Here is a 25868-nt window from a genome sequence, read left to right on the forward strand (position 1 = left end):
TTTTACCAGCCCTATCATTTTAGTAGGCCTTGATTTCTGGAAGATTATTTTTCTCTGCAGATTTTATTCTTTTTTCCCCTTTGTTTTAATAAATAACATCTTTCAGGCCAAGTAGAAAAGAGGATGAAGTATATCCCGTAAATCTAAGGATGGCACAATGGCAACCACTATTATGGAGCACTAACTGTTTTCTGGTATTATTATTTAGTTATGAGGGCAACCTAGGTTGTTCATGTCTATATTTTCATATGTCTTTTCATTTTCTATCCTTTTATTTTTAGTAGAGATTTTCACTCTCTTTCACTGGGCTGCTTTTCAATTTTATTTCACAGGTAGCAATATTAGATTTCTACTAAAAAAATAAAACAAACTAAAACTCTTTGCAAGTTTTCTGACAAATTTAGGCAAGTGTGGGGTATTGGACTTAGGCTTTTAAGAATAGTAGGTTAGTTTATGATGACAAAAAGAGAGAAGTGGTATGGGAATAGAAAAAAGTAGCAATTGTTTGCCTGCAAGGATCCAATTTGAGAAGATGAGGATAGCATGAATATAGTATGTGCTGCATACCAGTGTTCAAGTTAATGATGGACCACATATATGACATGGTTTCTTAAGATTATAATGGAGCTGAAAAATTCCTTTCACCTATTGATAGTGTAGCCATCATAACATCATAGTGTCGCACATAACCTTTTCTATGCTTAGATATGTTTAGACACACAAATGCTTACCATTATGTTACAATTGCCTACAATGTTCAGTACAGCAACATGCCATACAGGTTTGTAGCCTAGGAACAATAGGCTATACCATATAGCCTAGGTGGGTAGTAGGCTATACCATCAGATTTTTGTAATTACACTCTACAATGTTCACACAAGAACAAAATCACTGAATGACACATTTCTTAGTATATATTCCTGTGGCTAAGCAACACATGACAGTATTGATGTGGTCAGAGAGCAACGGACAATGAATAGGAACACACAAGCGATGGGCTAGCCTGGAAAATATCTCAGTGTGAGCTACAGGGAAAGATAAGATCTCATCGCAATGCTGGGGTGACTGCATCAGAATGTGCTCAAATCCCAACATACACATACATTTCCTAACTTGGATCCTCCGTTTCAGTCTACAGTACATTCAAGTCATCTCTGATGTAGGTCCTGCTGCATGGCCCAGAGCCCCATAATTTCTTTAATTGTCTAAAGGTTCCCAGTCTTTGGGGAGTTTATGGTCTGGTTAAGAAGACTTAACTTTTTAAGAAGACTTAACTTTTTCTATTAATAGTGACACACAAACTGATATAGTTTGGATATTTGTCCCTCCCAAATCCCATGTTGAATTGTAATCACCAGTGCTAGAAGTGGGTCAGGGTGGAAGGTGTTTGGGTCATGGGAGAAGATCCCTCATGGCTTGGCCCTATTTTTTGTGATAGTGCATGAGTTGTCGGGAGATCTAGTTGTTAGAAGTGTGTGGCACCTCCCCCTTTACTCTTTGTCTCACTTGCTCCTGTTTTCTCCATATGACGTGCCAGCCCCCTACTGTGCCTTCTGCCATGACTGTAAGCTTCCTTAGACCTCACTGGAAGCCAAGCAGATTCCAGCACCATACTTCCTGTAAAGCCTGCAGAACCATGAGCCAGTTAAATCTCTTTTCTTTATAAATTACCCAGCCACAGGCATTTCTTTATAGCAATGCAAGAATGACCTAATACTCATACCTTCTTTCCTTCCATGATATCTACAAAAGGTTACATCTAATTAGTTGAATATAGTTTAGAAACAATCCTACAGCTGCCAAAATAGGTGATGGCACAGTCTTAGTAATGTAAAATAATAAGATTTGCTAATGTTTGGTATCACTTGCCATTAGTTCAAGTAAGTTCTTCTGTTTGGTCTCTGAATCAACACAGTAACAAAAGGTGATTCCATGACTCATTCTGTCATCAAGTGGCAATGTCCCTGATCTGTCTTCCCTTTGCTTGGCCATGCCTATTTTCGGATCTTCTGGTAGAAGTCTAATACGTATATTCCAAAACTTTTGATTTTTTATCTTCTATTTTCAATTTGTTCTGTCACTTTTCCTCTTTGATCTTTTCACAAGCCCTTTATCCCTTTTTTCTGTTTTCCCTTTCTCTACCATTCTTCATATAATTTACCCATCTTTGCCATCAGTTTTCTGGTCATCCTCAGCTAGGATGTGAGGGTACTTCCTGACAACATATTCTTCATTGTAATGTAAAATGTTACAGCAATTCAACCGAATTCATATATTTTTCTTTACTTAAAAATACTTATGACATTATACTTATTTTTTTTCTATGGGTAGGTCTGTCCTCTGTGATGTCTCCTCATCTTGCTTAGGAGCTTATCATAGAGATTTTTCCTATGGCTAAAGATCACAGAATCTAGGCTTTTACATGTGGGAATAATAAGACACACCTTCTGTGTAAAAGCTTCATTTCTGGATAGGGACCAAAGATGTACCAGGCTGGAATCCTTGTATAATTTTCTTATGAATATAGAAAAATGATAATTTCAATAGGATTTTCATCATTATAGGTTCTGGGTGTATCTGCTATGCCAGTGCTAAATGGTTTCATTTCTCTCTTTTTTCATGTAGCTTCCATTGAATTATTCTGATGGCCTCTGAAAAATCAGAAAAAACAATTTTTCTCTATTTCTGGCAATGAAAGAGAAGAAAGATTCTTTAGGTATATTTCCTACTGTACCCTTTTCTCTTTGATACCAAAGGAATGGGATGATTACTTCATTAATTATAATATGGAATTATATAACCAAATAAAATGATTTTATGTGATCCAGCAATTTCATTTCTGGACATATACCTAAATGAAATAAAAGCAGGAATTTAAAGAGATACTCTACATCAATATTCATAGCAACGTTTTTCACAATAGCAAAAAGGTAGAAGTAACCCAAATGTCCATTGAAGGTTGAATGGGTACACCAAGTGTGGTTTGTACACACAATGGAATATTACTCAGCCTTGAAAAGGAAGAAAATTCTGACATATGCCACAACATGGATGAAACTTGACATTATGCAAAGTGAAATAAGCCCATCATGAAAGGAGAAAAATACTCTGTGATTCCATTTATATGAGGTACCTAAAGTAATCAAATTCATAGCAACAGAAAGTAGATGGTGGTTGCCAGGATCTGGGGGAAGGGATGAATAAGAAATTATTGTTTAGTGGGTACAGAGTTTCTGTTGTGCAAGATGAATGTAGTTCAGTGGTGGTGATGATTGCACAACAATATGAATGTACTTAATGCCACTGAATGGTACACTTAAAAATGGTTCAAAAAGTAAATGTTATGTTATGCATATTTTTCATGATTAAAACAATAATAATTTTAGATTACACCTCTAACATGTGAAACTAATTGTAAGTTGCCTACTTTGTGCCAGATGGTGGACTGGGTACTTTACATGCATTATTCCTGATCAATATGATTCTCATTTTACAAGTGAAGAAACAGAAGTACATCAGTACGGCCAGGCATGGTGGCTCATGTCTAATCCCAGCACTTTGGGAGGCCAAGGCAGGTGGATCACATGAGGTTAGGAGCTTGACACCAGCCTGGCCAACATGATGAAACCCCGTCTCTACTAAAAATGCAAAAATTAGCTGGATGTGGTGCCATGCACCTGTAATCCCAGCTACTCAGGAGGCTGAGACAGGAGAATCACTTGAACCTGGGAGGTGGAGGTTGCAGTGAACCGACATCATGCCACTGCGCTCCAGCCTGGGCGACAGAGCAAGACTCCATCTCAAAAAAAAAAAAAAAAAGAAAGAAGTAAATAGAGGCTAAGATGCTTTGATGAAGTTAAGCAATTCAGCAGCAGACATGTGATCTGAATCCAGGTCTGTGTAGTCTCTCCATTAACCACATCTCTGCTCTGCTACTGCTCACAGGGAACTCACATATGTGTGCAGGCATGCACATAGGTCTCTGTATTTTTGTCTCTATGTTTTATTCCCTAGTTTACAATTAATTTTGTTAGTTACTATAAATACAAATGTTGAGGCTAACCACTTCATTAATATTGCAAAGTTAATCCACATAATCGCCTTATAGTATGTGGCATGTACCAATTCTCATTGCCAAACAAATCTGTGAGGAAGAACTGCCCAAATACAAACAGCTTCCTGGATGCCTCAGGAAGCAGGGAATTAGAGTGATTGCTTAGGCTTCAGGCTTTGCAATTACAACCTGACATTTTGGTAACAGCAATTTAAAATTTAAGTTCCAAAAAGGCTTAAGACCAAGTCTGTCATTTGACACTTTTTTCCCTCCACATTTTTGAGAAAAGAATGAATTATTTAGAAATGGATCTTGTGGAACTGCTAGGAAATTTTTCTACGTTTTTTTGGTCTCTGAAATGAGCTTACTTAATGTGTGTTCATTGTGTAAAAGAAGAAATCTGTCTGGTATAGACAGGAATTGGATCCCCATGGTAAACAAAATTGCCTCAGCCTTGCTGAAGCATGTACTTTCTAAGTAGTGGGCACAGAGACAGTGTAATTGGCTACCTCCTGGTTGTAAGTATAGGTATGTTAAATGTGGGCCTGAGGGGAACCTCCATTTTGGGTTGTAGTTTATTATTAGGTGAGGAAATTACTGGACACCTCCAGCTGCCATTAATCAGCCACAGAGTCAGACTGGAGCCAAGGGAGAAGCCTGTGGGTGGATTCTGCCCAGTTCTGTGGAAATACAAGAAGACAGAGACAAATGTTTTCCAGCCTAGCAGCTCTAAACTCTGCCCTTTCACAGTCCTTAACATGCATGTTCAAATTGATTTAGTCCATTTACCCCCTCAACCTAACCATCTATTTTCCTTGAAGACTGACAGTTTTATGTGTTGCTACCATGTTATTATGTGTTGCTGCTCTGCTGGTAGCTATAGTATTTCAGAAACATTTACTTCCAGACATAAAGGATGAATGAGGAGGGGGCGTGTAGAGAAATGGAGGTGAGGTTGAATCATTTTTAATTCCTTTTTTATAGGGTGCAAAACATGCCCATCGTGGCACTGACTTTCTCTCTCCCTCTCGTTTTTTCTTTATTCCTTTTCTGTGTCAATGATTTCCATGAAAAATCCTTGAATAACATTTCCGACTTGAGAAATGCATCTGTCAGGTGATGTCAACGCCTGGCTTACTCCTCTTCCTGTTGGGTTGCAAACACGGCCTTCTCTCACGGTCCTGGAATGCTGACATGGTCGGGCAGCCAGAGCCTAACACAGGTAGGGTCAAGCTGAAAACATGGGCAAGCCCTGCTGTCCTCAGCCTGACTTTGGAGGGAATGGGAAGAACCTAGACACAATTTATTGTCTTTGCTGCTATGTAAATTCAGAAAAGGGAAGCGGTGGAGGTAAAAGCAAGACCACAAATAGCCTCTTGTCAGCTGCAGGGAGGTCAGTCAAGACATTCCAAGTATTTGTCCAATGAGAGATATTTGCTTCAGGGTAAGTGGCGATTCAAATCTGACCCCCACCCTCAACATTTTTGGAACTGGATCAAAGTGCCTTATCTGAACATGTAAGAATATTTCTGGCACTGAAGACCAAAGACTAAAACTCTGAGTTAAAATAAATACTCAGAGAAGGAAAGGAAACAGTGAGGTGAAAGGTTTGATCAGATATGAACCTCTGAACTCACTGACTACCATATCCTTGTTTTATTCTATCTGGTTTTCATGTACGAATCCATGCAAAGGCAAACAGAGAGACTCTCCTTTTACTTTTCCTGCTTTTGTGTGGACAAGTAGAAAATGAAAATTCTATTGATTTATGCTACGCAAATAAAAATAAAACACATAAAATAAAATAAGGCAATTTGAAGTGTGTAACCAAATATGAGAATTTTCTGTTATTTCCTGTGGATCAGATCTCAGATATGCATAGAATTTGATTCTATTGAGTAGTCATGATGATTACCTAGTAATAGAAAAAGGTTTTAAAATAGTACCTTGAGAACGAATTATTTTATAATGAAATAGAATCTGAGAAATATTGAGTGAGGCAGACATGCTTATATGGATATACACACACATAAACCTATATATGTAATTTCTTTAAGGAAAAAACCTTATTACTCTAGCATAAATTAAACTTATGGTTCAGGGTTGTAGTCACCCAGTGACTTTTGACATGGGTCCACTTTGGGCTGCTGGAGGTTTCTGGGAGGAGTCCCTGAGTGGGTATTGAGAGGGTGTGTGTGGTGATCTTTACATCATCAGCATTTAGATGACAGTCCTTGTTTTCCCTGCAGTTCTCAGGGTTTGCATGGTTGACTGTTCCCAATCAGAGGTCACCTCAGCCACGCACTGAGTTCCTCTGAAGCAGGGCACCCGTAGGCCCCTAGGGAAATGAAGCATGTGGCTCCTTCAGCCATTCAGTCTCCGTTTGATGACTGTGGAATGACTGAGAAATCCTCACAGACATTCACAGGCTTTTCTTCACCCTTGTGCTCAAGTACTGTTGTTGGTTTGGTGCTGGGAGCTTTGATTCAGACTGCCTTGCAAGGTCGAGGGTGGCCAAATGAATTACCCGTATTGCCTTCTGCAACAACTGAATTTTCTTTGATGGGATTCCATGAAAATACCATTTAACAACACAAACCTCATTCAGTTTGAAGAGCTGATGGATTGTAAAACTACTATAGGGAATCTTTCCCTATTACAATGAACTTTAACAGCGACTTAAAATATCTTTTTAAAGGGCATGGGGGCGTGTGTCCATAAAGTACTTAGTCATTTAGAAAGTTACCTTTGTTTCTGGCACTGTAATACAGAAGCTTTCAACACTATTGGCAAGTGGGAGATTGTCTAACTGTTTGTTCTGAATCCAAAATTGGGATATATGTTGTTAAACATTACGACTGTCTTTATGGGAACCATAGAACAGTCTGTTTAAAATTGAGAATTTTTCAGAAAATTGGAGCTAATGATTGCCATAGTAATAGCTGAAATAATTAATATTTTGGAATCCTTCCATCATATTTTACCTTTATAAAACTTTTCCGTAACAAAGTATGATAAAAATTAACCAGTAAAACCATTTCTATTTGAATTATCTAAGGAATTCTCTCAGAGTCAGAGAAGAATCTAGATAGAGAAAGCATTTGTGATAAAACTGGTTGCCTTAACCTGCCACTTTTTTCATGCTGGCAGAAAGTTAGTAACCCAGTATGACTTTCTTGTGCAGAAACGAAGCTTGAGAATGATTAGCAAGGTGTGAACAACCTGTAATTAAAAACTTAGAAATTTGCTGCATTGTCTTCATCTTTTAAATAAGTATACCTCTTCAACTGTAAATGAAACCTCTCAGTGACAATTTCTATCTGTATAAAATTCACTGCTTGATAACTGTTTTTAAACATGCAAGTTTTGGTGTACAATAAATAGTGACTGTTTTTTTTCTGGCTATGGCCTTGTTATGAAGCATTCCTTAAAAAGACCTGAATCCATAAAAAATGTGAGATGGTAATAAGTGACCATAGATTGTACTAAATAAGGATTTATGCTTCACAGGGAAGATGAAAAGTAATAAAAGAGGCAGACTAAATCTTATTCCAAAGTGTAAATTGTCATAGTAAATAAAGCTTATCTCTTACATTCTTTTTGCCATATCATATTCATGGAAAGGGCCAGTCTTTTGCCTTTTCTCCTTTTCTGTAATTCTGTAGGACACTATTAGATATAATATATACATATATAACTGCTACTTTTGACCAAAGGAAAATGATCCTGGTCGTCCTTTAGGTTCAGTGAATTCAGGGAGCTAATTGTAAGGTCAGGGTGCTGTACTTTGAGCCCGTAAGGAGGAAGCCCTTTTAGTTGTACAGCCATATACTTCATTGTGGTAATACGGTATTACAGCATATAAACAAAAGAAAGGGGATCAGGATAAAGAAGCCATGGAGAAAGGACACACAGTCACCTGGATACTTAATTCTTTTTAGTTAAATACTTGTGACTGAGTTATGTTTAGGCTATAAGAGGAGGCAAATGAATTTGGAAGACTCAGTACGGACACCCATTACCAGTTTTGTCAAACAGTATCTAACCTAGCATCAGCACACTGGAAGAATACATACTACTTTCCAGAATTCTAGAAAATATAATCCAGTTAGAATAAGTAGCAGTGATTTCTTTCAGCTGCTTTGTAATCTTAAATCATTCTATTCCACATACTTCAACACGGGGATTGGACAAATACGAGAGCTGGCCACCATCATTGCATCTTATTATTTTATTCAAACTATAGATAATTTGATTCCATATCCATTTTTATTATTAATCAGAGCTTACCTGCCTTTCTACTCCCATTAATGCCAAAAGCCACGATTACTTTTGTGTAGACTTCATAGATATTTGTTCTTAGGGTACTTTGGTAAAATTCAGGAGCCTGGAAAGTAAACAGAGCATTTTATTGTTTGACGAAAGAGAAACCGCAGGAGTGCTGTGACAATAGTGTGTCGAAGTTGACTTGCACTACAGGTGTACATACTGTTCTAGGACATTTAAAAATACAGAGAAAATTCCACCTAGAAATTTGCATTTTGATTTGAACTTCTCCTTGTGGGTGATCATCCAATTTACTCAAGGACTTTAAAATACTAGATGGTTTTTCTTAATTACGTCTGTGACTAGACTTCTTTTCTCCCTCCCAATTCTGATATTTTATTATTTTGTGATTAAAGACACTGGATCTAGCTGCTTGCTGTGTAAGGAGCACAATGCCTGAAGAATAAGTAACACTCTCCTTACTCCTCTTCCTATTCTATTTTTTGATGACTGGTGAATTTCATAGAACTTAGCCCCATATATGTTAAAGACAGTTTCAGAAATTTTGTGAAACTTTTAATAAATTATTACCTTGGTGCTCAACTTTGATTTAGTGATCATTATGTTAATTAATGCTTTCCAAACTGCTGAGGTTTGGTTAAGTCTAGATTATAACAGCTTGAATTATGACATGCTTTATCTTATATTTTAGTTATCAAAACCATACTGCATTAGCCTTCAGGAAATCTGGCCAGTTTTCATGATAAATTGACTCAGCCTTGTAATGCATAATTCAGTTGCACAGCTGTGTAGTCTAGTGTGTTCTCTGAGGGATGTAGTTTTACTTGTAGGTTTACATCAAGAAAATCTACTCCAGTAAGTTTGATTTATACCCCAGAAACCTATAAAAATGTGCATATTGATTTAACATAAACCTAAATTATATATTTTTAATAAACACTGAATATATTTTTTCTTAAAACTCACATGCCAAGTTTTAAAGAAAGGCAGAAAATTTTGTGAAAGTTTTTTCACTTCATTCTAATAATGGATCCCTCATTTAGAAAATCTTTTTTTTTTTTTCTGGTCATAGTTCCAATAAAAATGTTTTTTAGTAGTAATTTAAAATAGGTGTTGAATTTTTTATTATGAAGAGATTATTGGGCATAGTGGCTAAGAGTATGAGTTTGAAATCATAGACTGGAAGTATTCCTTTTCTGTTTTCAAAATTGTTGAATGCCATTAACAATTATATTGCTGTTAACCAATATATGCGAATGTGTGCTTTCTTTCATCCCCATCTGTGATTGAGATAAGGACAACAGGGGAATGTAGAAATCCCCCTAGCACTGATTCAATCCCCAATGAAGTTATAGTCCTGGTTACACTTAGAAAAGGTAGGATTCCATGGACCTTATTAAAATGACACCGCTTAGCCGTGAACAGCCCCAGGCATTGTATAAACTGTTAAAGTCCTGCAGTGATATCGTTTCAATGTAGAGAATATCTCATTGACAGTCATTGACTTAAAATATCTCCATCAAACTTTAACAATGTGTAGTTTTGAAGGTTTTAGGAGGGAGGCAAGAGAGTTTTTCTGAATGTTTGAAAAAATAATCGTTTTAGGAAGAATGTTTAGGAAATGAATTTTTACTTTGGTTTTGCTTACCTTTGAGGAAGTTCAGAAATTTCAACTTAAGCAGTGAAAGAAATTCAATTTCAGATGAGCCTTTTTTTTTTTTTAATTTCTTCTTTTAAAGGACTTAAGTAGTGGAAGAAATTCAATTTCAAGTGAGTATTTTTTTTTAACTTCTTCTTTTAAATGATTGGTGGCATAGACATACCCTTCTTAACCAGAGGTTCATTTCAAAGACTGTGTTGAACACAGTGGGCCAGCTAGTTGATATGCCTGTAATCCCAGCACTTTGGGAGGCCAAGGTGGGTGGATCACTTGAGGTCAGGAGCTCGTGACCAGACTGGCCAACATGGTAAAACCACGTCTCTACTAAAAATACAAAAAAATTAGCCAGGCATGGTGGTGTGCATGTGTAATCCCAGCTATTTCGGAGGCAGAGGCATGAGAATCCCTCGAACGTGGGAGGTGGAGGTTGCAGTGAGCCGACATCGTGCCACTGCAATCCAGCCTGGGTGACAGAGCGAGACCTTGTCTCAAAAAAAAAAACAAAAAAAAAACAAAAAACAAAAAAACTCCTACATTTTACTTCCATTTGACTGTTATTTTCATGGCCATTGTCATTATTCCTAATAGTCAAAAATATTAAATAGAGATGAAGATGAAATTAATACTAAATTTTTATTCTTTATTAAAATGTTTGAATGATTATTTGATGGAGATAAATTTGTATAACTTACATGTCAAGTATTCTTTTTATGATTTTATGTACATGCTTACTATTACATAATCAATTTTGTGAATAGCAACAAGGTAAGGGTGTTGTATAAATACCAAGTATTGATTATATTAAATACTTATTTTTATGCATTTAACAATATTATAAACCAATAGCTGAAATCCAAATATTGTGCGCTTAGATAGTCTTTCAGGGTCACAATATCACTAGAATAGAATCTTTGACCTATACAGTATAACTAAATTTTGACAATACTTCAAAATTTTTAGGTAGTTTGATATATGGATTCGTGGTTGTTATATGTATCTAGTATGATTTTAAAATATAGATCATTTACTAAAGCATATTTGATAATGTAAACTCTTTTTCAAGCCATTTGGTCTCTACTTTCTGTTTCCCTCAACAGTCTAAGACAGAAGAAAACTGCAGAAGATTGCTACCCATTCACGTAGAAAAACTCAAGCTGGAAAATTAACAGCACAGCTGGAAAGGCTAATGAACTTAGCATTTAACAATGCTTGTAGAGCCGCCAGATCTACCCCTTGATCCCAGAGGTAGCTGTTTTTGACATAACCAACCAATCATGAAACTTCAGAACCATTTAAATATCACAGTGGTGAAATAGATTTGTTTATACCACAACCTTGACAATTTTTTCTCACAATTGTCTTTCACCACCCATCATTTGCTCCTGACAAAGTGCCATTTCTTATATTCTCTTTAAAAAGACAAGTGGCAAATTGACCAGCAAGGTAGCTGGCCAGGGTTAGAACTCTGTTATTGAATTCCTATGGTGGGAGTGAAAACAAAAATACTGATGGATACCCATGTTATGCCTACAATTAATAGAGTAAACATCTTAATAGGCATAGAAGACACAAACAGATGTTCTAATTGCATGTCTGTGAGAAGCTGATGTTTACTAGTTCCACTCTGGCTTGGCCTTTGAGACCTCAGGAAGTTTCTCTCCCAGTGGGGATTTCCGTGATTTATTGATTTCAGTACAATGAATATTTCAGAAACTCACAGGATTTTTAAGAGGTTAAATACATCCTTACAAAGGTTAGCATTATTCACGCTTGAAGGGAATGCTTACTCTACTTTAACCAGGGTAGCTATGGCCACATTTGCCACATTCTTGCCTAAGTGGGAGAGAAGATGGATGGGGTAATGGAAGGGGCTTTCTAATAGAAAATGTAGAAATAAAACATTGGCACAGAATTTTTTCTTTTCTTTTCACCTTGAGCTGAACAAAAAATGAGGGAGGTATAAATAACAGCAAACTCCTAAGCATTCCTGGTTGAAACACTGAGTAGTCTTGATCCAAACAGTAAAGATATTTTTTGGCTCATATTTGAAATTCAGAACAAAATAAAAATAATAATGCTTGGAACCTGGGAAGTTTTTAAAATGCTTAAGAAATGCTTAATTTATCACTCACATTCTGCATTGGTTTTCCAAGTCCATTCTCTTGTAATTATTTGGCTGTTTTATTTTCATTTTTTATTTTATTTTTTACCAGAAAGCACCTAAAAAGTAATGGGTACTTTTTACTCTTATGCTTTTTTCTTCTTAGTCACACTCATGGATATTAATAAACTGATATGTTCTCATTATTAATAATGATACTCAATCCTTATCCAAAATGTACTTCATACCAGGTACTGTATAATTGCTTTAAACAAATCATCTCGGTGAAATAATATCATTACATAAGATAACCAGGTATGAAATCATTTACAGACTATTTTGTAGTAAACGTAGACAGTATTTTATCTTAGCTACTCTTTCAAATTGGGCTCGATTATTGGTTATTTGCAATAAGATTTGGCTAAATTTTTTTCTTAAGATTAAAAATAAATAGTAGATAAGAATTCTGTTGTGGGCCAGGCCTCCTGCTTGTGTGTTTTATGATTCTAGGCCAGCACTGTTGAATACAGTAGCTATGGCTAGGTGCAGCTGCTGAATGCCTGAAGCATAGTTGGTCTGAATTAAAGATTTAAATGTTTTCTCTTAGACAATATTTAAAACAGCATTTAATATTTTTGTATTGATTAGATGTGGAAATGGTAATATTTGGATATATTGGATTCAATTAAATAGATTATTAATATTAATTTTAGCTGCTTTTATTGGGGGGAAAGTAATCCCTATTCGATGCATGGTACAGGGACAGCTGGCTAGCCATATGTAGAAGAATGAAACTGGACTCCTACATTTCACTGTACAGAAAAGTTAACTGAAGATAGTTTAAAGATTTAGATGTAAGACCTCAAACTATACGAATCCTAGAAGAAAACCTAGAAAATACCATTCTGCACATTGGCCTTACGAAAGAATTTATGACTAAGTCCTCAAAAGGACTTGCAACAACAATAAAAAAATTGACAAGTGGGACCTAATTAAACTAAAGAGCTTCTGCTCAGCAAAAGAAATGATCAACAAAGTAAACAGACAACCTACAGAATGGGAGAAAATATTTGCAAATTATGCATCTGACAAAGGTCCCTATAAGGAATGTTCACAACAGAACAAGCAAAAAACAAATAACTCCATTTAAAAATGAGCAAAAGACATGAACAGACACTTCTCTAAAGAAGAATATAAAAAAATGCTCAATTTCACTAATCATCAGAGAAATACTAATCAAAACCACAATGAGATACCATGTCACACCAGTCAGAATGGTGATTATTAAAAAGTCAAAAAACAACAGATGCTTGTGAGCCTGCAGAGAAGGGGAATGCTTACACACTGTTGATGGGAATGTAAATTAGTTCAGTCACTGTGGAAAGCAGTTTGTAGATTTCTGAAAGAACATGAACCAGAATGACCATTCAACCCAGCAATCCCATTATGGAGTTTATATGCAAAAGAAAATAAATCGTTCTACCAAAAGGGCACATGCACTCATATGTTCGTTGCAGCCCTATTATCAAAAGCAAAGACATGGGATTGAAACCACCTTTGCAAAAATCGTAACAGAAAATTATTGCAATGAGAGAGTTCTTACCTAACCAACCCCATCTTGCTTCTAAGCTCCAAGTTGTCCTTGGCGTAGGCCAAACTAACTTTGGGAGGAACTTAGTTTATAGTTTAGCTTTGAAACAAAGATGAAAACAGCCCTTTCCCAAAACAAACCCCTTTCCTGCCTGGGGACTAGGCTGCCTTTGCAGGACTAAAAAATTAGCCACAAGATTAGAAATTATGGTTTAGGAGTCATGCAGCTGGAGGCTGCAAAATTCTAAACCTCCTCAAATTGCCCCTGGGGATAACATCACTATTGTAAAACCTAAGATCCCTGCTTAAGATATTTTGCAGACCTTCCCTGTGCTGGATGGATCAGCTGGCACCACGCAAATGAATAAACTGGCACATCTGATCCTGTGGCCTTCATCCAGGAACTGACTCAGCACAAGACAGCTTTGACGCCCTATGATTTCATCTCCGACCCAACCATCAGCATTCCTGACTCACAAGCCCCCTTCCCATCAAATTATCCTTAAAAACTCCTAACTCCAAATTCTCCAGGAAACTAATTTGAGTAATAATAATGTCCATCAATGGTGGATTGGATAAAGAAAAGAAATGTGACACACACACATACGTGTGTATATACATATATATACATGTATGCTATGGAATACTATACAACCATAAAAAAGAATGAAATCACATCCTTTGAAGCAACATGAATGCAGTTGGAAGCCTTATTCTAAGTGAATCAATGCAGAAACAGAAAACCAAACACTGCACATTGCCACTTATAAGTGGAACTTAAACAATGGGTACTCATAGACATAGAAATGGCAATAGTAGACCCTGGGGACTACTGGAAGGGGTAGGGAGGGAGAGGGACTAGAGTTGAAAAGCTGTGGGGTACTATGCTCAGTACTTGGCTGATGGGATCAATTGTACCCAAATCTCACATCATGAAATATACCTGGGTAACAAACCTGAATATTTACCCTCTGAATCTAAAAAGTTGAAATTACCACTTTTTTTACCTGCTTCTTTTTACTTTTTAAAATGTGACTACTCGAAAGTTTAAATTTTCATAACTAGAATTATTTGTTGAGCAGCATACAATTTCTCAAACCTTGGAACTAGATTGGACACTGACAGCTTGATTTCCTATTCCACACTGATTACTGCATTTTACTTGCTTTTATTTCAGCAACCATAGAAAATCCAGCTCCACAGAGGTGTGGCATCATAAAAAATGTAGCATAACTTGGAACACGGTTTGGGAACCACAGATATATACTATTAAAACTCGACAATTTTAGTTTTGTTACATATGCCATCTCTCGGTGGAATGATGAATTCTACGATGTTATCAGAATACATATCTTATTCACCTTTATACTCATTCATCTATTCATTCGTTCATTCATTTAGCTATTCATATTCAGTATCTAAAATGTGCAAAACATTGAGTGCTGTGTGCTGCTGATACAGTGGTGAGAAACGCTGACAAAAATCCGTATCTTGTGGAGTTTGCATTCTAGTAAATAGAAACAAACAGAGAGAGAAACCTGAAGTGAACAGGAAAACAAGGTAATTGCAAGTTATGATAGGTGCTATGGAAGCGAGACTACGTGGAGCACTGCAGGGGTGGGGTGGGGTGGCCCCTTGGATGGGGCGGCCAGAGAGGCCTCTGAAGTGACATTTGAATGGGCACCAACAAAGGGAATAGTCAACCTGGGAAAGCATCTGAAAAGAGCATTCTGAAAGATTAGCAACAGCAAAGACCTTAAGAATGGAAATAACTTGGGGTGTTAGCACAACAGAAAGAAGACGGCTGTAGTTGAGGAAGGGGAAGCCTGATGTGACAAGCTGTAGAGCCTGACAGGAGCCTCCGTGCAAGACATTGTATGCTACAATCAGCAGTTTCAGTTATTATTTTCCAAAAGCAAGGCTTAAGCTACCTAGTGCAATGCTTTTCCTGTAACAGGCACCAAGTAAATGGTTGTGGAATTAATGTAGATAGCTAAATAATGGGTGCCAAAAATGAATACAGGATCCAGCTTTTAAAATAAGTCTTAAGGTTTTTTTTTTTTTGAGACGGAGTCTTGCTCTGTCGCCCAGGCTGGAGTGCAGTGGCCGGATCCCAGCTCACTGCAAGCTCCACCTCCCGCATTTACGCCATTCTCCTGCCTCAGCCTCCCGAGTAGCTGGGACTACAGGCGCCCGCCACCATGCCCGGCTAATTTTTTGTATGTTTTTTAGTAGAGATGGGGTTTCACCGAGTCTTAAGGTTTTTTTATGATCAATTTAATTTTTTATTCTTTCAGAAATAGACTTGTTTTATTACAGGAAAAATAAATGACTAATTATTAACATCTTCATTTGCAATTAACCACTTTTTTTAATATATGAATTTGTCAGGAGTAGGAAGCTGTGATGGTTAATATTGAATGTCAACTTGATTGGATTGAGGGATGCAAAGTATGTTCTTGGGTGTGTCTGTGAGGGTGTTGTCAAAGGAGATTAACATTTGAGTCAGTGGGCTGGAAGAGGGAGACCCACCCTCAATCTGTATGGGCACCATCTAATCAGCTGCCAGTGTGGCTAGGATGAAAGCAGGCAGAGGAACGTGGAAGGACTAGATTGTCTTAGCCTTCCGGCCTTTATCTTTCTCCCATGGTGGATGCTTCTGGCCCTCAAACATCACACTCCAAGTTCTTCAGCTTTTGGACTCAGACCTTTGACCAAGGCTGAAGGCTGCACTGTTGGCTTCCCTTTTGAGGTTTTGGGACTTGAACTGGTTTACTTGTTCCTCAGCTTGCAAATGGCCTACTGTGGGACTTCACCTTGTGATTGTATGAGTCAAGAGTCCCTAATAACCCCCCCTTTATATATAGGTCTATCCTTTTAGTTCTGTCCCTCTAGAGAATCCTGACTAATACAGAGGTTCTGTATAGGGACCAACCAAGACTGAAATCTTTGGGGAATTACCTTAATTCAATGGTAGCTTACAGGTGTGCTACCAGGCAGGTAATCCAGAGCTCATGAAACAGAAAGACTGACAGACCAAATAAAGCTGCTTGGATAGTGAATTTATTAAATAAATCATAAACATACAGCAATAGCAAGGGCAAACAGACTGAGTAGACTGACATACTTGGAAGATGGAGCAAGTGGCACGGAAGGCAAGTCCTAAGTTACGCCATGTGTACATGCTTGGGATTTTCCTGCTGACAATGTGGCTACAAGAATCAGGTGAAAGTGTGGTAGTCAGAATAATGGTCCTTGAAATGGCTCACACTTTAATCCTCAGTATCTGGGAATATTGGTGATTCCCTGAGTCAGTGTCTATGCAAATGTCACTTTAAAGAGATCTTCTGCGGCCACCTTATCTCAGCTATCTTACATGGCTAAAGGGATTTTGCAGATGTGATTATGTCAAAGACCTTAGCAGGGGGATTTTCCTAGATTATCCAGATGGACCTAATCTGATCACACCAGTTCTTAAAAATTGGACAATATTTCCTGGGCTCCAGTCAGAGAGAAGTGTGAGGATGGATGGAGAGTCAAAAGAATGTGATGCTGCTGCTGTTGAAGATGAAGGAAGATGTCCACCAGCTAAGGAATGTGGGTGGCCTCTAGATGCTGGAAAAAGCAAGGAAGTGGATTGTCCCCATCAAGCCCCCAGAAAGAAATGCGGCTTAGCTGACATCTTGATCTTTGTCCAGTGAAATTCATGCCAGACTTCTAACCTATAGAAGATAAGTCTGTGTTTTAAGCCACTGTGTTTGCGGCAATTTGTTATGGCAGCAATAGGAAAGTAATTCAGAAAGTGAAGCAGCAGGGCTGGGCAGGCGAGAGGGTCCTTAAGCCAACACTTGCTCTATGAGAGATGCAGGGGCAAGACACTGGCCATGGCCTGGCCACAGTTGTAGTTCTCTGAGCAGCTACAGCCTTTGCCTGAATTTTGCAAGCAGAGCACATCTGGGGAATGAGTTGGTGGCTGCATCCAAGACACCTGAGCTGTCGATCTGAGGTGGCATAAACTGTGTCTTGTAAATATTAAATATTTGTTTGGTCTTTCCATCATTTTCTACCTAAATTAAAACTCTCATTTGTTTCATTAAAAAAAAAAACTATACTAAAAATACCATAAATTCCATCTATTCAACCTGTTTTTTTTTTTTTTTCCTCACTCTGTCACCCAGGTTGGAGTGCAGTGGCATGATCTCAGCTCACTGCAACCTCCACGTCCTGGGTTCAAGCACTTCTCCTGCTTCAGCCTCCTGAATAGCTGGGACTATAGGCGCCCACCACCACGCCTGACTAATTTTTGTATTTTTAGTAGAGACATGGTTTCACCACGTTGGCCAGGTTGGTTTCGAACTCCTGACCTCAGGTGATCTTCCCACCTCGGCCTCCCAAAGTGCTGGGATTACAGGCATGAGCCACTGCGCCTGGCCTTAACCCGTTTTTAACATGCTTTACTGACTTACTCTTTGACATTATTGTTAGGGTCTGATATTTTATGTTCCCCTATCCCCAAAATTCATCTGTTGAAATCCTGATCCCCAAGATGATGGTGTTATGAGATGGGGCCTTTGGGAGGTGATTAAATCATAGGGGAAGAATCCTTAAGAATGGAATTAGTGTTCTCGTATAAGAGGCCCAAGAGAGACCTTTTGCCCTTTCCACCATGTAAGAACCCAGTAAGAAGGCACCCTTTATGAACCAGAAAGTGGGCCCTCACCAGACACTGAATCCAACACCTTAATCTTGGACTTCCTAACTCCAAGATCTGTGAGACCTAGTACTTTCTACTGTTTATAAGCCACTCAGTTTTTGGTATTTTGTTATAGCACCCCAAATGCGTTAAGACATTTATGATATTTGTACATTTCTTTTTACCCCCTTGCACACTGTTAGTGGGAATATAGATTGGTGTAGCCACTATAGAAAACAGTATGAAGGTGCCTTAACATTAAAAACAGAACTGTCGTATGATCTGGCAATCCCACTTCTGAGTCTATATTCAAAGGAAATAAAATCAATGTGTCAAAAGATATCTACACCCGCATATTCACGGCAGCATTATTCACAATAGCCAAAATATAGAAGCAATTAAATGTCCATCCAGAGATGAATGGATACAGAAAAGGTCATATAAACACACAAAGGAATATTAATTCGACCTTAAAAAAGAAGAAAATCCTGCCATTTGTGACAACGTGGATGAACCTGGAGGACATTATACTAAGTGAGGGAAGCCATGCACAGAAAAACAAATACTAAACTACTTATACGATGAATCTAAAATGGTCAAACTAAAAGAAGCAGAGAGTGGAATAATAGTTTCCAGGGGCTGGGATGAGGCAGAAACAGGAGGTACAAAGTTATAGTAGAGATCTACTGTAATAATAATGTATTGTATACTTGAAAATATGCTAAGAAGATAGATCCTATATTAAGCATTCCTATCATACACACACAAAATTATAATAAATAGGAAGGCAAGAATAAATTTTTGGAGGCAATGGATAGGCTTATGGCAGATTGTAGTAATGGCTTCATGGGTCTATACTTATCTCCAAACTCACTGTGTACATTAAATATGAACAGCTTTGTGTATGGTAATCATACCTCAATAAAGTCATTAAAATAAAGAATCCCACAAAAGGCAATCCTCCATGGGTGTAAATAATTTGAGTGTGTTCAGTGTGCCCCTTCTGTTGAGTATGTTTAGGGATTCTTGCTTCCTTGATGAACCTCACTTTTGCCATACACCTCCCATGGAACTGAGGAGGATATTTTGAGAATTTTCCAGTACTTCAGGCTGTCTGACAGACTCTCAGTAGATGTGCAAGCTTTTCCAGGTGCTGTGAACTGCACATTCTGTTTATAGTCTGAAATTGAAGTACGTTATTTGGTTATGTCAGTACCTTGGTGAACACAATCATCTGTGTGCAAGGACAAATTACAGCTGTAAACATTTGTTACACATGTAACATACAGAGAGGTGAAATCAACTTGCACACTTGAATAATCACATATTATAATTGTAAGAGACGTAAAGGTAATTTAAACACTATATTTGGCTTTTGTTCAAGTTTTAAATATTAAAAAAGATACCACTAGACCATTATATTTTCAGTGTAATATCAGATCAAGGAGGCTGATAATGGCGTGACTGTGTCCCCATCCAAATTTCATATCGAATTGGAATTCCCACAGTTCCCACCTGTTGTGGGAGAAACCCAGCGGGACATGATGAATTATGGGGGTAGCTCTTTCCTGCACTGTTCTCATGATAGTGAATGAATCTCACAAGATCAGATGGTTTTAAAAAATGAGAGTTTCCCTGCACAAGCTCTCTCTTTGCCAGCTGCAATCCACATAAGATGTGACATGCTCTTCCTTGCCTTCCACCATGATTGTGAGGCCTCCCCAGCCATGTGAAACTGTATGTCCACTAAATCTAATTTTCTTCCCAGTCTCCCATAGGTCTTTATCAGCACTGTGAAAATGGACTAATACAGAGGCTGTTGTCTACTTAACTCGTTCAGAAAAATGTGGTTTTTGATAAAATTTTGAACTAAAATTAGAGATTGGTCTACTTTGACTATTTTTCAAAAGCACCACTAATACATGATTGGGTGGTTGGAGATGGTCTAAGAGATGGATTTTTCCTAACATAGAAAATCAGTTAATATTCTCTTGAATCATATCTATATATGTGAAGCCAGGTTTCTCGTTTAAAGGATCTTTGGTTAGTGTGAGGTGCAGCCCATTTCTGAAAGGTTAGGAGTCAGCTTTTGTTAGCTGAACTTCGTTAATTGATTCCATACTTTCATTTAGAAGTTCCTTTTCTTTTCAATTTTTATTTTAGGAAGAAGACCAGCCTGGATAACATAGAGAGATCCTGTACCTAAGAAAAAAAAAAAAAAAAAAAAAAAAACTATTAGCCAGGCATGGTGATGAGAGTAGTCTCAGCTACTCTGGAGGCTGAGGAGGGAGGATTGCTTAAGCCCAGGAATTCAAGGCTGCAGTAAACCATGATCTCACCACTGCATTTAAGCCTGGGCAACAGAGTAAGACCTTGCCTTTTAAAAAAGGGATGTGAAAACTTTATTAATATTTANTCTCAGCTACTCTGGAGGCTGAGGAGGGAGGATTGCTTAAGCCCAGGAATTCAAGGCTGCAGTAAACCATGATCTCACCACTGCATTTAAGCCTGGGCAACAGAGTAAGACCTTGCCTTTTAAAAAAGGGATGTGAAAACTTTATTAATATTTACTTACTTTAGCAAGGTTTTCTATCTTAATGCAGAAATCAATATTATGTTAACCACTCTTCAGTTACAAAAGAACTATTAAATGAGGCAAAATTTTCTGAAAGTCAATCTCCATTTAGTAGTTTTCTTAAAGAATTGATTAATGGCCAATATAATAAAATATTTTCTTTGGGCTGGAAAATTCTGTTAAACCATTCAATTTCATGCCAATAAAGCAATTTTTAGACAAATGTTATAATTGAACTGGATAAGTATTAATTCGACTCAGATTTGCTAGGATCAGCCAAGCAACCAGTATTTGCTAGTCTGTTGCAATAAAAGCTTAGCATTAAGTTTTCTGTTCATGTTGTCACCAGGTTATAATATCCTCAGAGATCTGTCCTTAGAGAATTAAATAAAAGCCATTTAGCAATTAGTCCATGAAGGTGTTAAAATTGTCTTATAGTTCATTAGTTATACTTTGATGTTGCCAACTTCTATTAAATAGATCAAGGTTGAAGCAGTAGGGAAGGAAGAATGTTTTAATGGAGACTTTATTGCAACTGAGAATTACAAAAGATGAAGAAAAGTTTGTTTATTTAATAATGGTAATAACTTAAAGTCTGATATTTAAATGTCTTTTAAGCACTTTTCATTAAGAGATGATCTGGGAAATAGGAAGGAATACATTGATCCATGGAAAATTAACGATGCAGCATGCACAGACACATCCCCACTTCTGATGAACAACACTCATCACCAAATGCAGTGCACATATGTAGAGACATCATTATTAAGTTAGAGATTAGACACAGCTTTTTTTTGGAGTATGAGAACCTTAATAATAGGCCTCACATTTATAATTCTAAAATCTAGAATTTACAGATAGCTCTTTCATTTAAAAAAATAGAAAGCTTAACCTTATTTAGGGTATCTGTAGCTCAAGCTGATTTCTGTAGAATTCAACATATGGGGCTGCAGATATGGTTCTTACCTTGGGAATAGTGAGGACGACTGCCAGCAGTCCCCATGGCTTTTCCCTCTCACCTTACTTTGAGAGGATTGAAGAAGGTAGGAATTAGGAGAGGCTCTGGAGCCTTAGCTGGAGAGTGGAAAGACAGAGAAATCAAGTCATAGAACTTCTAAACCGTACTGTCTTTTGCACTTGTCCTATGCTTCTCATCCAAGTTGTATGGACTGATTCAATAGCACCTGAAATCAGCTTGCATATGAGAATGGGCAGATTTGGGAGGAGCATAAACTGGGCTTAGCAATAGTTAGTGGTGCTTACTATTGGGAAGTCATTAAGAATAGTGCCTTAGCTGTTCAGAGAATTGACAGCTTACCTTGTTCCTGAAATTGTCTTTGAATTCCTATTTTCAGAAAGAGGAGAAAACAAATAGTGAATGTATGCCTGCACTGTGACAGGACTATTTTTTTTTTTTTTTTTTAGGAAATACCAGATACATAAACTTTGCAGTGGAGGATAAACCATGTTCAAAAAGAAACAAACTCAGAAAGGAAGAGGGAAGGGTCATATGCATAGAATATGAAAGTGGATTTAATCGCATTTATATAAAGAATTGTCCAAATGGCTAGCCAGATAAATACGTCTCATATTTTACCTTTCTGGTGTCATGAAAAATGTTCTTTTACTACCTTGATAATCATATGTATGACACATAAAAAAAAATACAAAGTCAACCAAAAATAAATTCCTAGTTTTCAAGTCTGATGGTGAACAGAAATAGCCAGTCTTTGTTAAGATTTCTGATTTAATTATATACTTCTATACATCATAGAAAATATTTTGGTTATCATTGTTCTTTAAGGAATTAAAAGCATTAACAGATGTCTAAAAGTTGCTACTTTAAAGAACTGTATAAGAACATTTGGGAAAAGGTTTAGAAACCCAGGCAACTTTACAAATAGGTAACTAATAATAATTATCCTAGAATCATGGAAATAAAAGAAACTATAAGGTCCATCCTTTTGTTTTAGTCCCACCTTTGTCTTCCCAGAACATTTTGTATTCTGTCCTATCAGGTAGTGTTCTTTCCACGGTACTACATTGTGATTAAAAAATGTAGCAAAATATGTACAAAGCATTTTATATAGATAAATAGGAGGCAATTCACTCTTTAAAGAAAACTTGTAAAACTAGTTGCTAATGCCAAAAGGAGTAGAAAAGCTGCGATTTGTGTTAACTCTGTTGGCAAGTTGAGACAGGGCTGGAGTGAGCGTGGAGCATGTTCTTCAACTGCAATCGCGTGTCTTAGGTAACAGGATAATTCTCTTTCCTTAGTGACTGCCTCCGTAACATTCACATGAGCAGCCAGTACATACTGGGATGAAGGTGGGGTGAAATAGGGGATCCTTAGGGTGTCTTCCTTCCAACCCATCTCAGCTGAGCATATTTGCTGTAAAAATCAGAGAAACTCTTCAAAGTTTTGCAATATAATTCTTTGCCATTTCTGAACATAGTGGAGAAGCTTTAGGAAATCTTAATGTCTCCGAAGCTTTCAAATAGAGAAAACAGAGCTCATATATGTCCTCCACAGTGTGGAAACAGGCTGTTTGTTGAGCAGTCTTTTATGAGACTAGTCTTATTCTGTAATATGACATTAGTCATTCTTGACTAATTGTCTTGATGTCTCCATTAGGTTCTGAATGACTGGACCCTTCTAGGCACTGTTGTGTATCCAAAGTCTTAATCAGTAGAGTAAGTAGTTTCTAAATTAGCAGGCCTTAGAAAACATTAATGTACCAAGCTTTACCTCAGTTTAGGTTTATAAGATATTTTACATTATAAAGCTCATTAACATTACTAATACTTATCTATTTATAACAAAATACTCAATATTACTCAGTCTCACTGTGCAGATCATATCCACAAGGATGGATATCTGATATCCAATTCATTATTGTAAACATTTGATAAACATTTTATTTGACCTCATGTTAAGCCCAGGGATGTAAAGAAAACTAAATCAATAAAGAAGGCAGACGTCTATAGGAAAACAAAAGAACCAAAGTAAAATAAAGCCCAATTGACTTTAAATATAGGGGTAAGGGGGTTCCAGTCGTATCATTAGACCTTGAAGTCAATATTGTATTTTTAACACAATAGTTTCTGAGGCTATCAGGAAAACTGTAATGTTTAAATGCACATTCTGTTTAAGAAGGTGTGGAACGCAGGTATATACCTATGGAAACATTCATCAAGCTGTATACGTAAGATCTGTGTACTTTGGGTATGTAAATTATAACAATTAAAAGAAAGAACATATGAAAGTATAGATTATGCCCAGCATCTATACTAAAAAAAGAAGAGGCTCCTTTGGCCAATCTCTTAGCTATTTCGCCCACTTATTTGGAATATTTGTTCTGTACAGCTCAGGATTTTTGTGTTCTAATGTGCAGTATGCATTAGTATAATATTAAATTATTTATCTCATCATTACTTTTGGTGAAAATTTTACTTCTTATACAGGATTTTAAGTACCTGCTCATTTGTCTAATGCTTAAAATATACACACAATAGAATTTTCATACTATATTAGTATCACATTCTTCAGTCTCATGTGAGAGACTAAATGCTATAATTATGAAAAGAACTTCATTTTGTTTCATGATTTGGGGATTTTCTAGAACACTGCGTTAGGCCAGATACACTTTCCACAGTGACCACAGATCTAGAAAAAATATTCTTGTGCCTTGAATCCCTGGCAGCACCCCAGAACCCCAGACTATGGGGTTACAGGTCTTTATTCTGAACATTATGAAACTTCCTCCTAAACAATAGATAAATTGATTTTGTGGTCAGAAAGCCCGTGCTTAGATATAAGACAGGCTACAAATGTGAATTTATGCAGTTTGGAGAAGGCATAGAGATAATGTCAACTTTAATTCCTGTTTTTCTCCAAACGCAGAGAATAGGCCAAAGGTCATGTGTGGAAATTAAAAAAAAAAAAATGGAAAACAGATGTTAGGAAGCCCACTATAGGAATGGAAACACAAGCAGCACTGAACATTATTTAAAAGCAAAACAAAACAAACATTTGCTTAAAAAAAATCTAGCAAGTGATTATCTTATGAAGGTTCTATTTTCATAATGATTTGTTTAACATAGTTTGACTTTTACTATTTTCTGAAGTTTAATTTTATATAATCTTTATATATATAAAAGTTTAATTTTATATAATCTCTTCCTTATATCTAGAGACAGAATTTGGGAGCAAAACAAGATTTTAGAATCTTCCCATTATAAATTCCTAAAAAGATGATGCCTGGAGAATAGCCTCTTTTCAAGAACCAAAATACAGTCACTTTATCCCTCAAGTAATCTAACTTACAAAATGTTTGCCTTTCAATTGACAGTGGTGTTACCTTTCAAAATGCTTATTATTCTTAAATTTTCATTCTATTAAGATACATTAATAAGTTTCTTTGATATTAGTAAGAGCCATGCAGATTTATTGTGGTGAAAATAGACAGGTATAATTTTATGTTAGATTATAAAATACACCCTAATGACTCTCAAATGGATTGTTAATTCTTTTTGTGCTTAAAGAAGATCTATGTGTTTGACATGCTTTGATGTTTTATACATTATCTTCAGCCAAATAAAGGAAGATATTGCAAGATCAATGAAAATACAGAAATGTATGGATGATGAGCTGAAACTTTGTAAACAAACACACAATGGACATCTAGACTTTATCTTGAAACTTTTCTCTGTGTTGTGTTTTAAAAATCCAGATAAGATTCATAAAATTGAAAGAAATGTAATATGATTAAGAAGTAATTTCCAAAATTTTAAATTAAACTGAAATTAAGAGGAATTATTAAAAATACACATTCCTGGCCGGGCGCGGTGGCTCAAGCCTGTAATCCCAGCACTTTGGGAGGCCGAGACGGGCGGATCACGAGGTCA

At 36.9% G+C, this 25868-nt stretch overlaps 1 long non-coding RNA gene across 1 annotated transcript in view; it reads left to right on the forward strand.

Moving 5' to 3' along the window:
* Positions 1-25868, forward strand: part of LOC108515605 (uncharacterized) — a 121635-nt gene that overhangs the window by 36547 nt on the left and 59220 nt on the right. The gene's annotated exons all lie outside the window — the stretch shown is intronic.

The sequence above is a fragment of the Rhinopithecus bieti genome, unplaced genomic scaffold, assembly GCF_001698545.2.
Source record: "Rhinopithecus bieti isolate Rb0 unplaced genomic scaffold, ASM169854v2 scaffold_33326, whole genome shotgun sequence".
NCBI classification, from domain to species: Eukaryota; Metazoa; Chordata; class Mammalia; order Primates; family Cercopithecidae; genus Rhinopithecus; species Rhinopithecus bieti.